This window comes from Mesoplodon mirus (assembly GCF_964341445.2).
Source record: "Mesoplodon mirus genome assembly, chromosome: X".
In the NCBI taxonomy this organism is placed as follows: Eukaryota; Metazoa; Chordata; class Mammalia; order Artiodactyla; family Ziphiidae; genus Mesoplodon; species Mesoplodon mirus.
Genome location: NC_138981.1, coordinates 132,673,565 through 132,690,068, shown reverse-complemented (window position 1 = coordinate 132,690,068; position 16,504 = coordinate 132,673,565).

The following is a 16,504-nucleotide window of genomic DNA, read 5'->3' as shown; positions in this document are numbered from 1 at the left end:
TACACTAATGATGAAAAATCTGAAAGTGAAATTAAGAAAACACTCCCATTTACCACTGCAACAAAAAGAATAAAATATCTAGGAATAAACCGACCTAAGGAAACAAAAGACCTGTATGCAGAAAATTATTACACTGATGAAAGAAATTAATGATACAAATAGATGGAGAGATATACCATGTTCTTGGATTGGAAGAATCAACATTGTGAAAATGACTCTATTACCCAAAGCAATCTACAGATTCAATGCAATTCCTATCAAAATACCACTGGCATTTTTTACAGAACTAGAACAAAAAATTTCAAAATTTGTATGGAAACACAAAAGACCTCGAATAGCCAAAGCAATCTTGATAAAGAAAGGTGGAGCTGGAGGAATCATCCTCCCTGGCTACCGATTATACTGAAAAGTTATAGTAATCAAGACAGTATGGTACTGGCACAAACACAAAAATACAGATCAATGGAACCAGAGAGAAAGCCTAGAGATAAACCCATGCACATATGGTCAACTTATCTTTGATAAAGGAGGCAAGAATATACAGTAGAGAAAAGACAGCCTCTGCAATATGTGGTGCTGAGAAAACTGGATAGCTACATATAAAAGAATGAAATTAGAACACTCCCTAACACCATATACAAAAATAAACTCAAAATGGATTAAAGACCTAAATGTAAAGCTAGACACCATCAAACTCTTAGAGGGAAACATAGGCAGAACACTCTATGATATAAATCACAGCAAGATCTTTTTTGACCCACCTCCTAGAGAAATGGAAATAAAAACAAAAGTAAACAAATGGGACCTAATGAAACTTAAAAGCTTTTGCACAGCAAAGGAAACCATAAACATGACCAAAAGACAACCCTCAGAATGGGAGAAAATATTTGCAAATGAAGCAACTGACAAATGATTAATCTCCAAAACATACAAGCACACCATGCAGCTCCATATCCAAAAAACAAACAACCCAATCCAAAAATAGTCAGAAGACCTAAATAGACATTTCTCCAAAGAAGATATACAGATTGCAAACAAACACATGAAAGAATGCTCAACATCATTAATCATTAGAGAAATGCGAATCAAAATTACAATGAGATATCATCTCACACGGGTCAGAATGGCCATCACCAAAAATCTACAGACAATAAATGCTGGAGAGGGTGTGGAGAAATGGGAACCCTCTTGCACTGTTGGTGGGAATGTAAATTGATATAGCCACTATGGAGAACAGTATGGAGGTTCCTTAGAAAACAAAAATAGAACTACCATGCGACCCAGCATTCCCACTACTGGACATATACCCTGAGAAAACCATAACTCACAAAGAGTCATGTACCAAAATGCTCATTGCAGCTCTATTTACAATAGCCAGGACATGGAAGCAACCTAAGTGTCCATCAACAGATGAATGGATAAAGAAGATATGGCACATATATACAATGGAATATTACTCAGCCATAAAAAGGAACAAAACTGAGTTATTTGTAGTGAAGTGGATAGACCTAGAGACTGTCATACAGAGTGAAGTAAGTCAGAAAGAGAAAAACAAATACTGTATGCTAACACATATATATGGAATCTAAACAACAAAAACAAACAAACAAAAAGGAAAATGGTCAGAAGAACCTAGGGGCAAGATGGGAATAAAGACACAGACCTACTAGAGAATGGACTTGAGGATATGGGGAGGGGGAAGGGTAAGCTGGGACAAAATGAGAGAGTGGCATGGACATATATACACTACCAAACGTAAAATAGATAGCTAGTGGGAAGCAGCCGCATAGCACAGGGAGATCAGCTTGGTGCTTTGTGACCACTTAGAGGCGTGCGATAGGGTGGGTGGGAGAGAGACGCAAGAAAGAGGCCATATGGGGATATATATATATATGTATAACTGATTTACTTTGTTATAAACAGAAACTGACACACCATTGTAAAGCAATTATACTCTAATAAAGATGTTAAAAAAATAAATATACGCTTTCTGACTTTGAGACCCTTTTCCATCACACCGTTTTGCAAAGGAAATGCCCTTTTTTCAAATAGACAGAATATGCTCTTGGGTTCTGTGTGATTGAAATTGTACAGTCAGGATGCTGATCAATAGCGTGTTAGGCTGGTCTCCTCCCTGATTCTGTTCTCCCTCATCTTCCCTGCCTGCTTCCAGTCTGTCTTCCTGCCATACCAGCCAAAGGCGCTGTCCTGAAAGATAGGGGAAGGGAACACACTTGCCATTCATCCTTCCCTCTTCCAGGAGGCACGAACACGTCATCTCTCATGACTTTGGAATCTCTCCTTATGAGTTTTGCCAGACAACAGGCACAAAGAATTGTGTCTTATTCTTAGCACACATTCTCAGCAAGCCTTTTAATGACTCCTGTGGAACTAGTTCCACGCATGCTGTGTTTCTGTCTATACTGAACATTAGCCAGCACAAACAAACATTTCTCTAAAACGCTTTGAAATTAGCAAGACAATGTTAAGCACATTCCTGCTCTTTTGTTGTTTTGAGAACTAAAATATGTATTTATTGTCTTCTGAAGTAACCAACATGCTCAGACTACACTGTGCTTGTCTGTTTTGGCTGCATTTAAGATTGAAAGGAGAGCACATCAGTTTGACATACTATGTACAATGTACATAGTATGTAGATTTGAGCCCTGGTCTGCAAGTATTTTCATCTGCTTCTCCAAGGTGGTAGGTAGAATGGTGGAAGTATTTTTATTTCATCTGTTGGCAGCCCATTCCCACGTCCAACACGCTCAGAAGTGTCTGCAATGAAAAGCCAACATAGGGTGTCAGAAAAAATAAAAGGCAAACCAAATTTAATCTTGGTATTTTTATGGGTACCGTGAGGGAAAAGTAAATGTCACAATGCTGCCTGCAAGATGCTACCACTTGCATGCCAGCTTCCCTTTCCAGTATGACTTAACAACAAAGTTTAGCAGCCACTGAATGAGCTTTTTAGAATAAATACATGCTGACATACACAGTGCTCCCAAGACATTCACACCCAAGCGAACACACAGACCCAATCCCCCAGCATCTGGAGTTTATACTGCAGTGTGGACTTTGGGGGGCAAGGACATATGTAAAACCCACCATACCCTCCAAAGTCATTCATGTTTAGGCCGGGGGTAGGGTGGGTGAGATGTAATCATAGTCATAAAATAAACTAATTACAACAAACAACTGCTATCATTTCATGAGGCTCAGGTTGCCAAAGCTCTCACTCAAGCCCCAGAAGATAAGGGATCATTAGTGTCTCACAAAATAATGTTGTTCCCTTTCACTTTCCTAGTGACTGTTCAGACCTGGGTTTGGGGTGTTTTTTTTGTTTTTTTTGTGCGGTACGTGGGCCCTTCACTGCTGTGGCCTCTCCCGTTGCAGAGCACAGGCTCCAGACGCGCAGGCTCAGCGACCATGGTTCACGGTCCCAGCTGCTCCGCGGCATGTGGGATCTTCCCGAACTGGGGCACGAACCCATGTCCCCTGCATCAGCAGGCGGACTCTCAACCACTGTGCCACCAGGGAAGCCCAGACCTGGTTTTAATACTGTATTCTGTTCATGAATTTCAAAAATTATCTAGCATGTGGGCTTCCACAAACGTTGTGTTGATACAAGTGCTTTTTAAAAGTGCTCAGGAAGACCAGGACAAGGGCACTGTGCAGGTTGCCAAAAACTCTTACCAGAAAACTAAAAAATGTGGTGCATGTTTCCAGCATGGCACAATAGCTGTGCTCTGCGGCCGCCCTGGAGCGGCATGTCACTATGTCGCCGCCCTCACACGCTCCGGGTGAGCATCTGAGCTGTGGCCCAGCTTTCACGAAGAACCTGCTCTTGGGCACTTGCGGGGAGAACAGCTTTCCAGGTCGCCTCTAGAATGAGGCTCTCCCTCTGTCATACATCTCCCTAAGCAAGATGAAAATAGGAACAGCAAGCGCTCTGTGCCAGGCGAGGCCCGCCGGAGCCTGCACATCAGGCAAAGCGACGCTCCCAGCGGAACACAGCAGCGCAGCCACTGGGGCTCTTGGCACCAACAAAATATTTCTTGGGCATGAAAGGCTGCCAGGCCAGGGCTGAGTGCCATGGTAAGAGAGGAGAGAAATGAACCAATCAAGGGAATTTCTCTTTCCTTTTCTCAGAACCTCAAACTAAAAATAAAACACAGGACACTATGAACTACTAAAAATACAAGCCAAAAAAAAAAAGAAAAAGAAAAAGAAAAATACAAGCCAGCACAGGGGGAGCACACCCATAGCCATGGCACACACACACACACTCACACTCGCTCAGGGCGGGTGGGAACATGGCCTGAATTAATACACGCAGAGCACTGCGAATATCGTATGACACAGATTAAGTTCTATGTAATTTTTACCATTATTACTTGTATGAAGATGGACCTATGTCCATATTGGACCACAGGAATAAAACACCCTGAGTTGCTCAAGATATTTGCTTCACAATCCAGTCTCAACAAGAATAGATCAAGTTATATGGACCTAGAGTCTATCATACAGAGTGAAGTTAAGTCAGAAAGAGAAAAACAAGTACCGTATGCTAACACATATATATGGAATCTGAAAAAAAAAAGTCATGAAGAACCTAGGGGCAGGATGGGAATAAAGACGCAGACCTACTAGAGAATGGACTTGAGGACACGGGGAAGGGGAAGGGTAAGCTGGGACAAAGTGAGAGAGTGGCATGGACATATACACACTACCAAACATAAAATAGCTAGCTAGTGGGAAGCAGCCGCAGAGCACAGGGAGATCAGCTCGGTGCTTTGTGACCACCTAGAGCAGTGGGATAGGGAAGGTGGGAGGGAGGGAGACGCAAGAGGGAAGAGATATGGGGATATATGTATATGTATAGTTGATTCACTTTGTTATAAAATAGAAACTAACACACCACTGTAAAACAATTATACTCCAATAAAGATGTTAAAAAAAAGAATAGATCAATTTGTAAAAGGACTCACATTTTCACATTAAAATTAATACAGAAAGAGAAATGAAAGAAATAATGGGAGAAATTAGGATCATGCTATGCATTGAAAACAAAAAGTCTAAGAATATCATAAGCAGAATCCCAGTGGAAAGCAGGTATCAGTTGACCCAATAAGATCACCAGACTTTGGAAAACCTTTTTAGAACCTCCCTCCTCTTCTTGAGTATTAGAAGTCTTGTGAGCAGCCATGTGATTACAGAGGTTAAAGGTTCCCAGACTTACAGAAACCAAACACTGAAATTATTTTCCTATCTGCTTACCTTCTCCTGGAGGTCAGAAATGCCCTGCTTTAGTCAGTATGGTAGTCAGGCTGTCTATGATTTTTTTTTAACACAACTCAGACTGAACCTTCCGTGTTCGACATCTGAGTTCAGGAGAGGCTGTCTATAGCTGTAATTTGTGAATGGCCCTATCCAGTGGGGTGCTTCTCACACATAAGCCTAATTCATCACCCTATTCAATTTTCTCTTCAAGTTATCACCCTTGAGACATATTTAGAATCCTGGAACGTGAGAGCTGGAAGGGGTCTTTGAGATCAACTGGTCCAAAATCCTCATTTTACACTCACAACTGATAACTGCATTCCAATTGGTCACCAACGTTGCTTCTGGCACGATGAGGGGTGCTAACACTGGGAAAATAGTAAGCGTTCCTCTTCCCCACATTCTCAGGAAGGCCAAGGTCATAGTCACCCCTCCCCCAGCCAGCCTCACACACAGTTTTCACTGTTTCCTTTCTGTTGCTGTGTGAGGCAGCTCACAAAGCAACAGCCCTTTGTTGCTGAGGGAAGAACAAAACCCTGGCCTCCCAGCAGTGGAGAGATTTATAAGAGCTCAAGTAAGGTCTAAAGGGTAAATTACCCTGTGAATTGTATGTAATTAGCATCTTTTCTAGCATACTACAGGATGACGCTGATTACAGGGAAGGCAAAGGTGGGCAAAAAGGAGCATAAATCATCACAGGGGATGAAGCTTGAACAAGTTATGGTCTTCATCTTTTTTTCAGTCTTTACACCACATTCTGCTAAATCTTTTTTTGGAAAAGCATTTAAGAAGAACAAACATTAAAGAGTCTTTCCGGATTTATTTAAAAGTAGGAATAGGGAAAAAAATAAAAGTAGGAATAGGAAATAACTTGATATTCTGTGAGATATTCTTTATTTTTAGTCAAGAAAGAATATGCCCATAAATTGGAGAGAGTGGTCCAGAATTGAGAGCCGTAATTATTGAGGAATCACTTCCATTTGAGGGAAGCAGCAAAGGCTTCACGGAGGAGGTGTGACTTTCACATTTCTTTCTCCTCTTCCTGTTTCATTCTTTATTATTTCCTTTCACAGATTTCTGAAAGAGTGTTGTTATATTTAGGTAAAATTAGGATAAGCATACCTTAACTTCTGTCTGTCTCTCTCTCAATCCTATACATCATCCACAGAAATCTCAAGTGCCCATTGCATCCTGGGAACTTTCAGTGTCAAGTTAACCCCACCTTATCACTCAGAGCACTGCACTGCAAGTGTTCCCTAGGACAGTAAGCTCCATGAGGGCAGAAACCTTGTCTGTGTTATTTACCACTGTGTGCCCAGCACAGAGAAAGTGCCCAATCAGTTGACTGAATGAATGATTATGGAACCAGCTCTTCAGAGAGCTATGTGGCTGTGATCTCAAATGCAACTGAGAAGAATATATTCCTAGGCAGTGTTTTCCCACATCCCCTTGACCTTTATAAGGGCCATTGCCCATCTGCCCCATCCATGGAGGATTCTGGTACCTAGCATGCAGCAGGCACTTGAATATTGGTGTAACAGCATACTGAATAGAAATCATTTAGTAAAGCCATCATCATAGACCTAGACGTTTTAGGATAGCCCCTTTCAATATAAAATATGTAAGACCTTTTAGGTAACAAAATAGAGAATCAAATGTAAGTAATAACTCAGTTATAATTCTCTACTTGAATGTTTTCTGATTGCTGTGTGTAATACATGACTGACATCCAAATTATATTGACCTTCCACCTAAAAATCATCTGAGTTTTACAATAAATTCACGTTACCGGGTTCCCACAGTCCATACAGAATTTATATACTCATCTAATCACCACATACATACATCTCCATTCTAAAGAATAGATACCAGCTAATGTTCATGATTCAGAGGAACTGTTAAAACAGTCATTAATCGGGGCACTTATACATGTTTCTGACGGAAGTATAGCCATTTATTTGAAGCAAGTCATTTATCTACAAAAGGCCTTCAGTACATGTGAAGAAGTAAAAATGTCTATGCTTCTCACAGGTACTTTGGAATTCCACACAAACAGGGATATGGGCTTAGTAAATGCTTTTTATGCCAAGACTTTATTTATTATACAAAACTTTAGTTAAATATATGTGAACATCCCATATGATATAAACATACAAGATTCTAGAAAGATTTGACCCCTCCATTTTTCTCACCTTGCAAAGATAACTAATGATAGCTCCTCCAATTCCTTACCTCCTTTTCTCATTGAGACTTCCATACCCTTACTTTCAGCTGCTCCAGCTCCTCTCTTGACTTCAAAATTGTTTTCCCATCTCTGGTTTCTCCCTACCCTAGTCCATTATTCAAGGCACCAAAGAGATTTTTCTAAATACAGATTTAATCTTGTTACTACCCTGCTCAAACCCACAATGCCTTCAGTCTCCTTAGCACGATGTTCAAGGGCCTTCATGAGCTGACTGCAGCCTATCTTATCGCTTCATCCTTGCCATCCTCCCTCTATGCTCCAGCCTCCAGTTAGTTCCACCAGAGGTCTCACCTCAACCAAAACAGGTGATGCACTTGCATCCCTCTGTGGCTTTGAATCTCTGTTCCCTTTTCCACCTTTTGCAGCCCACACAATTCTACTCACCCTTCTCAGTCCAGTCCTAGGGTAAATTTTGCTAGGTCTCCTGCTCAGACCAAGTTAGTGGCTGCCTCCTCTCTTTGCTCAATGCACTCTATGTATCCTTCTATTGTAGCATTTATAGGTCTGCATTAGCATTCGTTTTATGCATGACTTTCTGCATCACTTGGTTGTGAACTCATGGAGGATTAGTGCCGGAGTTTTGCTCTGTGTTTAATAAATATTCGTTACATGAATGAATGAGTGAGTTAATGAGTTAATTACTTCCCCCTGCTATGGACGTTAGTCAGCATTCAAAAGAGTCCTTCTGCATTTGGGAATCTCTTTATTTCCATTTGGTATAATGCGGCCTCTTAAGTCTACCAGAGATTTGGGAAAAGGAAATGTAATAGATGGGAAAATATTTTTAAGTAGGCATGTGTGAGCATTAGCTTAATCCCTTTAAAGACAGAAGTTACATGCCAGAATATATCATGAATGAGAATGTTGAAGAAATGCTTCGTTGAATAATAGCTAGGAGTGAAAAGTTCTTGTCCTTAACCCTGGGAGCAGTAAGGTGATAACCCATATTTCAGTCTTCTCCCTCTACTCGCTCTCGTCGGTGTTTACCAGATGAAAAAAACCCATCAACTTCTTTCGTCCAGATTTCTGGTCTCTAAAGAGTGAAAAGGAAGTACTTTCATATTAATTGTTCTGGATTTTCAAATTTTTATGAAGATCAGGTGAATTTACAAACGTGGTAGTATGGTTTAAAAAATAAATTCCTGGATGAGACCTTCACGATGGCAGAGGAGTAAGACATGGAGATCACCTTGCTCCCCAAAAAATACATCAGAAACGCAACTACATGGGGAACAACTCCTACAAAACACCTACTGAACGCTGGCAGAAGACCTCACACTTCCCAAAAGATATATATATATATTGTTCCTTCTTCTCTTTTTGTGAGTGTGTATGTGTATGCTTCTTTGTGTGATTTTGTCTGTATAGCTTTGCTTTTACCATTTGTCCTAGGGTTCTGTCTGTAATTTTTTTTTTTTTTTAGTATAGTGTTTAGTGCTTGTTAACATTTGTGGATTTGATTTTTACGGTTTGGTTGTTCTCTTCTTTCTTTTTTTTCTCTTTTTTTATTATGTTTTAATTTATTTTATTTTTAATAACTATTTTTCATTTTTTACTACAATAATTTTATTACATTTTATTATATATGATTTTCCTCTTTCTATCTTTCTTTTTTCTCACTTTTTTTCTGAGCTATGGGGCTGACAGGGTCTTGGTGCTCTGGCCAGGTGCCAAGCCTATGCCTCTGAGGTGGGAGACCTGATTTCAGGACACTGGTCCACAAGAGACCTCCCGGTCTCACATAATATCAATTGGCAAGAGCTCTCCCAGAGATCTCCATCTCAATGCTAATACCAAGCTCCACTCAATGACCAGCAAGCTCCAGTGCTCGACAACCTATGTCACACAACTAGCGAGACAAGAACACTACCCCACTCATTAGCAGAGAGGGAGAGGCTGCCTAAAATCATAATAAGGTCACGAACACCCCAAAACACAACACTGGATGCAGTCCTGTCCACCAGAAAGACAAGATCCTGCTTCATCCACCAGAACACAGGCACTAGTCCCCTCCACCAGGAAGCCTACACAACCCACTGAACCAACATTAGCCACTGGGGACAGACACCAAAAACGACGGCAACTACAAACCTGCAGCCTGCAAAAAGGAGACCCGAAACACAGTAAGATAAGCAAAATGAGAAGACAGAAAAACACACAACAGATGAAGGAGCAAGGTAAAAACCCAACAGACCTAATAAATGAAGAGGAAATAGACAGTCTACCTGAAAAAGAATTCAGAATAATGATAGTAAAGATGACCCAAAATTTTGGAAATAAAATGGAGAAAATACAAGAAACCTTTAACAAGGACGTAGAAGAAGTAAAGAGCAAACAAACAATGATGAATAACACAATAAATGAAATTAAAAATACTCTAGAAGGAATCAATAGCAGAATAACTGAGGCAGAAGAACGGATAAGGGACCTGGAAGATAAAATAGTGGAAATAACTACTGAAGAGCAGAATAAAGAAAAAAGAATGAAAAAAAATTGAGGACAGTCTCGGAGACCTCTGGGACAACATTAAATGCAACAACATTCGAATTATAGGGGGTTCCAGAGGAAGAAGAGAAACAGAAAGGGACTGAGAAAATATTTGAAGAGATAACAGTTGAAAACATCCCTAATATGGGAAAGGAAATAGTTAATCAAGTCCAGGAAGCACAGAGAGTGCCATACAGGATAGATCCAAGGAGAAACATGCCAAGACACATATTAACCAAACTATCAAAAATTAAATACAAAGCAAAAAATATTAAAAGCAGCAAGAGAAAGACTATAAATAATATAAAAGGGAATCTGCATAAGGTTAACAGCTGACCTTTCAGCAGAAACTCTGTAAGCCAGAAGGGAGTGGCAGGACATATTTAAAGGGATGAAAGGGAAAAACCTACAACCAAGATTACTCAACCCAGCAAGGATCTCATTCATATTTGACGAGAAATTAAAACCTTTACAGACAAGCAAAAGCTAAGAGAATTCAGCACCACCAAACCAGCTTTACAACATATGCTAAAGGAACTTCTCTAGGCAGGAAACACAAGAGAAGGAAAAGACCTACAAAAACAAACCCAAAACAATTAAGAAAATAGTAATAGGAACATACATATCGATAATTACCTTAAATGTAAATGGATTACATGGTCCAACCAAAGGACATAGACTGGCTGAAAGGATACAAAAACAAGACCTGTATACATGCTGTCTACAAGAGACTCACTTCAGACCTAGGGACACATACAGACTGAAAGTGAGGGGATGAAAAAAGATATTCCACGCAAATGGAAATCAAAAAAAAGCTGGAGTAGCAATTCTCATATCAGACAAAATACACTTTAAAACAAAGACTATTACAAGAGGCAAAGAAGGACACTAGATAACAATCAAGGGATGGATCCAAGAAGAAGATATAACAATTGTAAATATTTATGCACCCAACATAGGAGTACCTCAATACATAAGGCAAATACTAACAGCCATAAAAGGGGAAATCTACAGTAACACAATCATAGTAGCGGACTTTAACACCCCACTTCCACCAATGGACAGATCATCCAAAATGAAAATAAACAAGGAAACCCAAGCTTTAAATGATACATTAAACAAGATGGACTTAACTGATATTTATAAGACATTTCATCCAAAAACAACAGAATACATATTCTTCTCAAGTGCTCATGGAACATTCTCCAGGATCGATCTTATCTTGGGTCACAAATCAAGCCTTGGTAAATTTAAGAAAACTGAAATCATATCAAGTACCTTTTCTGACCACAACGCTATGAGACTAGATATCAATTACAGGAAAAAATCTCTAAAAATTACAAACTCATAGAGGCTGAACAATACACTACTAAATAACCAAGAGATCACTGAAGAAATCAAAGAGAAAATTTAAAAAATACCTAGAAATAAATGACATTGCAAACATGACGACCCCAAACCTATGGGATGCAGCAGAATCAGTTCTAACAGGGAAGTTTATAGCAATACAATCCTACCTCAAGAAACAAGAAACATCTCAAAAACAACATATCCTGACAACTAAAGCAATTACAGAAAGAATAATAAAAATGCCCAGAGTTAGCAGAAGGAAAGAAATCAGAAAGATCAGATCAGAAATAAATAAAAAAGAAATGAAGGAAATGATAGCAAAGATCAATAAAACTAAAAGCTTGTTCTTTGAGAAGGTAAATAAAATTGATAAACCATTAGCCAGATTCATCAAGAAAAAAAGGGAGAAGACTCAAATCAATAGAATTAGAAATGAAAAAGGAGAAGCAACATATGACACTGCAGAAATACAAAGCATCATGAGAGATTACTACAAGCAACTCTATGCCAATAAAATACACAACCTGGAAGAAATGGACAAATTCTTAGAAAAGCACAACCTTCTGAGACTAAACCAGGAAGAAATAGAAAATATAAACTGACCAATCACAAGCACTGAAATTGAAACTGTGATAAAAAATCTTCCAACAAACAAAAGCCCAGGACCAGATGGCTTCACAGGCGAATTCTATCAAACATTTAGAGAAGAGCTAACACCTATCTTTCTCATACTCTTCCAAATATAGCAGAGGGAGGAACACTCCCAAAGTCATTCTCCAAGGCCACCATCACACTGATACTAAAACCAGACAGTGATGTCACAAAGAAAGAAAACTAGAGGCCAATATCACTGATGAATATAGATGCAAAACTCCTCAACAAAATACTAGCAAACAGAATCCAACAGCACATTAAAAGGATCATACACCATGATCAAGTGGGGTTTATCCCAGTAATGCAAGGATTCTTCAGTATACACAAATCAATCAATGTGATAAACCGTATTAACAAATTGAAGGATAAAAACCATATAATCATCTTAATAGAAGCAGAAAAAAGCTTTCGACAATATTCAACACCCATTTATTATAAAGACCCTCCAAAAAGTAGACATAGAGGGAAAGTACCTCAACATAATAAAGGCCATATATGACAAACCCACAGCCAGTATCGTTATCAATGGTGAAAAACTGAAACCATTTCCTCTAAGATCAGGAACAAGACAAGGTTGTCCACTCTCACCACTGTTATTCAACATGGTTTTGGAAGTTTTAGCCACAGCAATCAGAGAAGGAAAAGAAATAAAAGGAATCCAAATCAGAAAAGAAGTAAAGCTGTCACTGTTTGCAGATGACATGATTCTATACATGGAGAATCCTAAATATGCTACCAGAAAACTTCTAGAGCTAATCAATGGATTTGGTAAAGTAGCAGGATACAAAATTAATGCTCAGAAACCTCTTCCATTCCTATACACTAAGGATGAAAAATCTGAAAGAGAAATTAAAGATACACTCACATTACCCATTGCAACAAAAAAGAATAAAACACCTAGGAATAAACCAACCTAAAGAGACAAAAGACTTGTATGCAGAAAACTATAAAACACTGATGAAAGAAATTAAAGATGATACAAACAGATGCAGAGATATTCCATGTTCTTGGATTGGGAGAATCAACATTGTGAAAATGACTATACTACCCAAAGCAATCTACAGATTCAATGCAATCACTATCAAACTACCAATGGCATTTTTCACAGAACTAGAACAAAAAATTCCACAATTTGTATGGAGACACAAAAGACCCCGAAGAGCCAAAACAATCTTGAGAAAGCAAAACAGATCTGGAGGTATCAGGCTCCCGGATTTCAGACTATACTACAAAGCTACAGTAATCAAGACAGTATGATACTGGCACAAAAACAGAAAGATAGATCAATGAAACAGGATAGAAAGCCCAGAGATAAACCCATGCACATATTGTCACCTTATTTTGTTAAAGCAGGCAAGAATATACATTGGAGAAAATGTATAAGTGCCTCTTCAATAAGTGGTGCTGAGAAAACTGGACAGCTACACGTAAAAGAATGAAATTAGAACACTCCTTTACACCATACACAAAAATAAACTCAAAATGGATTAAAGACCTAAATGTAAGGCCAGACACTATAAAACTCTTAGAGGAAAACATAGGCAGAACACTCTATGACATAAATCACAGCAAGATCCTTTTTGACCCACCTCCTAGAGAAATGGAAATAAAAACAAAAATAAACAAATGGGACCTAATGAAACTTCAAAGCTTTTGCACAGCAAAGGAAACCATAAACAAGATGAAAAGACACCCCTCTGAATGGGAGAAAATATTGCAAATGAAGCAACTGACAAAGGATTAATCTCCAAAATTTACAAGCAGCTCATGCAGCTCAATATCAAAAAAACAAACAACCCAATCCCAAAACAGGCAGAAGACCTAAATAGATATTTCTCCAAAGAAGATATACAGATTGCCAACAAACACATGAAACGATGCTCAACATCATTAATCATTAGAGAAATGCAAATCAAACTACAATGAGGTATCACGTCACACCAGTCAGAATGGCCATCATTAAGATATCTACAAACAATAAATGCTGGCGAGGGTGTGGGGAAATGGGAACCCTCTTGCCCTGTTGGTGGGAAAGTAAATTGGTACAGCCACTATGGAGAACAGTATGGAGGTTCCTTAAAAAACTAAAAATAGAACTACCATACAACCCAGCAATCGCACTACTGGGCATATACCCTGAGAAAACCATAATTCAAAATGGTCATGTAGTGCAATGTTCATTGCAGCACTATTTACGATAGCCAGGACATGGAAGCAACCTAAGTGTCCACCAACAGATGAATGGATAAAGAAGGTGTGGCACATATTACTCAGCCATAAGAAGAAACAAAACTGAGTTATTTGTAGTGAGCTGGATGGACCTAGAGTCTGTCATACAGAGTGAAATAAGTCAGAAAGAGGAAAACAAATATGGTATGCTAACACATATATATGGAATCTAAAACAAAATGGTTCTGATGAACCTAGGGGCAGGAAAGGAATACACATGCAGACGTAGAAAATGGACTTGAGGACACAGGGAGGGGGAAGTGTAAGATGGGATGAAGTGAGAGAGTTGCACTGACATATATACACTACCAAACGTAAAATAGATAGCTAGTGGGAAGCAGCTGCATAGCACAGGGAGATCAGCTCGGTGGGATAGGGAGGGTGGGAGGGAGATGCAAGAGGGAGGAGATACGGGGATATATGTATATGTATAGCTGCTTCACTTTGTTATAAAGCAGAAACTAACACAATTGTAAAGCAATTATACTGCAATAAAAATGTTAAAAAAATTAAAAAATAAATTGCTTGCTGTAAGTAAAAATTATTTGTTCAATTTACAAAACTGTGGAAATTTCTTCATCCAAAATTTAATTCACAAATTTATTTAGTATAATTTCTAATCATGGCACAATTTTTAAAGTAAGCCATAGAATCATGCACTTTTGATCAAAAGAGGTTTTAGGACAATTTTTGTCTAATGTAGATAACAGATTTGGGGAGATTTTGATGTCATTATTACTTATAGATAAAAAAGCCATCTGCAGTATGAGATATATTTGCAGAAAGCCACACAGCAGTTTTTAATCTACCAATTCTAGGGATAACCAAAAACAAATGAAAAGAAATCTTGATTTGTCTATTTAGGCATCAAGTAGACACCTTTTGTACTTATTTTCCAAATCAGTTTTTAAGATTTATTTGTATGATCTTTACCTGATTTGATTGTTTATAACAATCATGAATGGAATTCAGTAACACTAAGGTTATTAGCTTAAAACAAAACAAATAATGCCAGAAGAATTTTAAGTCACAGGCTAGCTCTCTACTGTGATTCAGCAACTTTTAGCAGTTGCAGAGCAAAGCTTTCTGAATCTGTAGCCATCTGATCCTTCCCAGAGCTCATGGAGAGAAGCTTGTGGTGCTTGAATCCACACTTCCATGCTTGAGGAAGCAAGGCAGCCAGCCCCACAGCAGAGACTGCCTCTCCTCTCTGCTCAGGGCCTCTGCACTACTTGACACTATTGAGATTTTGTCAGCCCAAGGAATCAATGAGCAATGTGGTGAGTGCTTTTATTTAAAAAAAAAAAATAGAAGAAGAAGAATGTAAGCCCCAAGTGTTGAGCCCAACATACAGTGTGGACTTTCCTAAGTCACGCCCATGCCCACACAGCCCTTCAATAATTGATGCGTTTTCAGGTCAGAAAGCCCAAATACATCAATCAAAGGCAGTGTTGTCCCTAGGGCTCATTAATTTGCATTCCAAGAAAGACCCATGGTTTGTGGATCAGATGTAAACAGGAGACTCATACGTGGCCCAACATCTCAGGCTTCCGAATGCTCCGGGCTTCGCAGGCAGCTGTGAGGGTTGCCTCCAAGCTCCTCCTATGCGCCTGACAAATGCTTGATAGAAATCTGTGCACGGGCATCGGGGGAGGGTTTTCTTGTACAATGCTGTCATGATGTGACCTTTCTCATTTACTATTTAAAGAGTTTTGCTATGAATAACTGTGAAAATTTATCCGGGCGCCAGTTAATGGAAATCCTCAAAAGCTTTGGAACAATTTCATTTACAACGAAGCAATAGAATTACAGTCGAAATATCCTGATCCCGTGAATCACTGGTCTATATCCAGCTCTGGTCTAACTTACAGTATCAAATTTCCCTAGTTCCCTTCCCCTCAAAATGTTTCTGTTTCTTTATGTTCTTAAATGGAGAAAATTCTGCTTTCTTCTTTTCCATTTCTTCTTAAGGCTGTTCTGTTGATGAATGAAACCTGGGCTCACTGGAAGCTATTCTTGTGATCACAGCTTAGATGGCAGAGGTAAATGGAGGGTTTAAAAAAGTTCACAATTTCTTTCCCACAAAGCCTACCCAAATCATACAAAGCCATTTTTTTACCTGCCCTACAAAAACCAAATTGCTCTTCTCACATTGCCAAATCATTTGACCGTGCTCACCAGCTGTACACCATTGAGATAACCACCACTGCCACAGCTTTAGCCCCAGATACTTTCACTTATCTTACACACGCACAC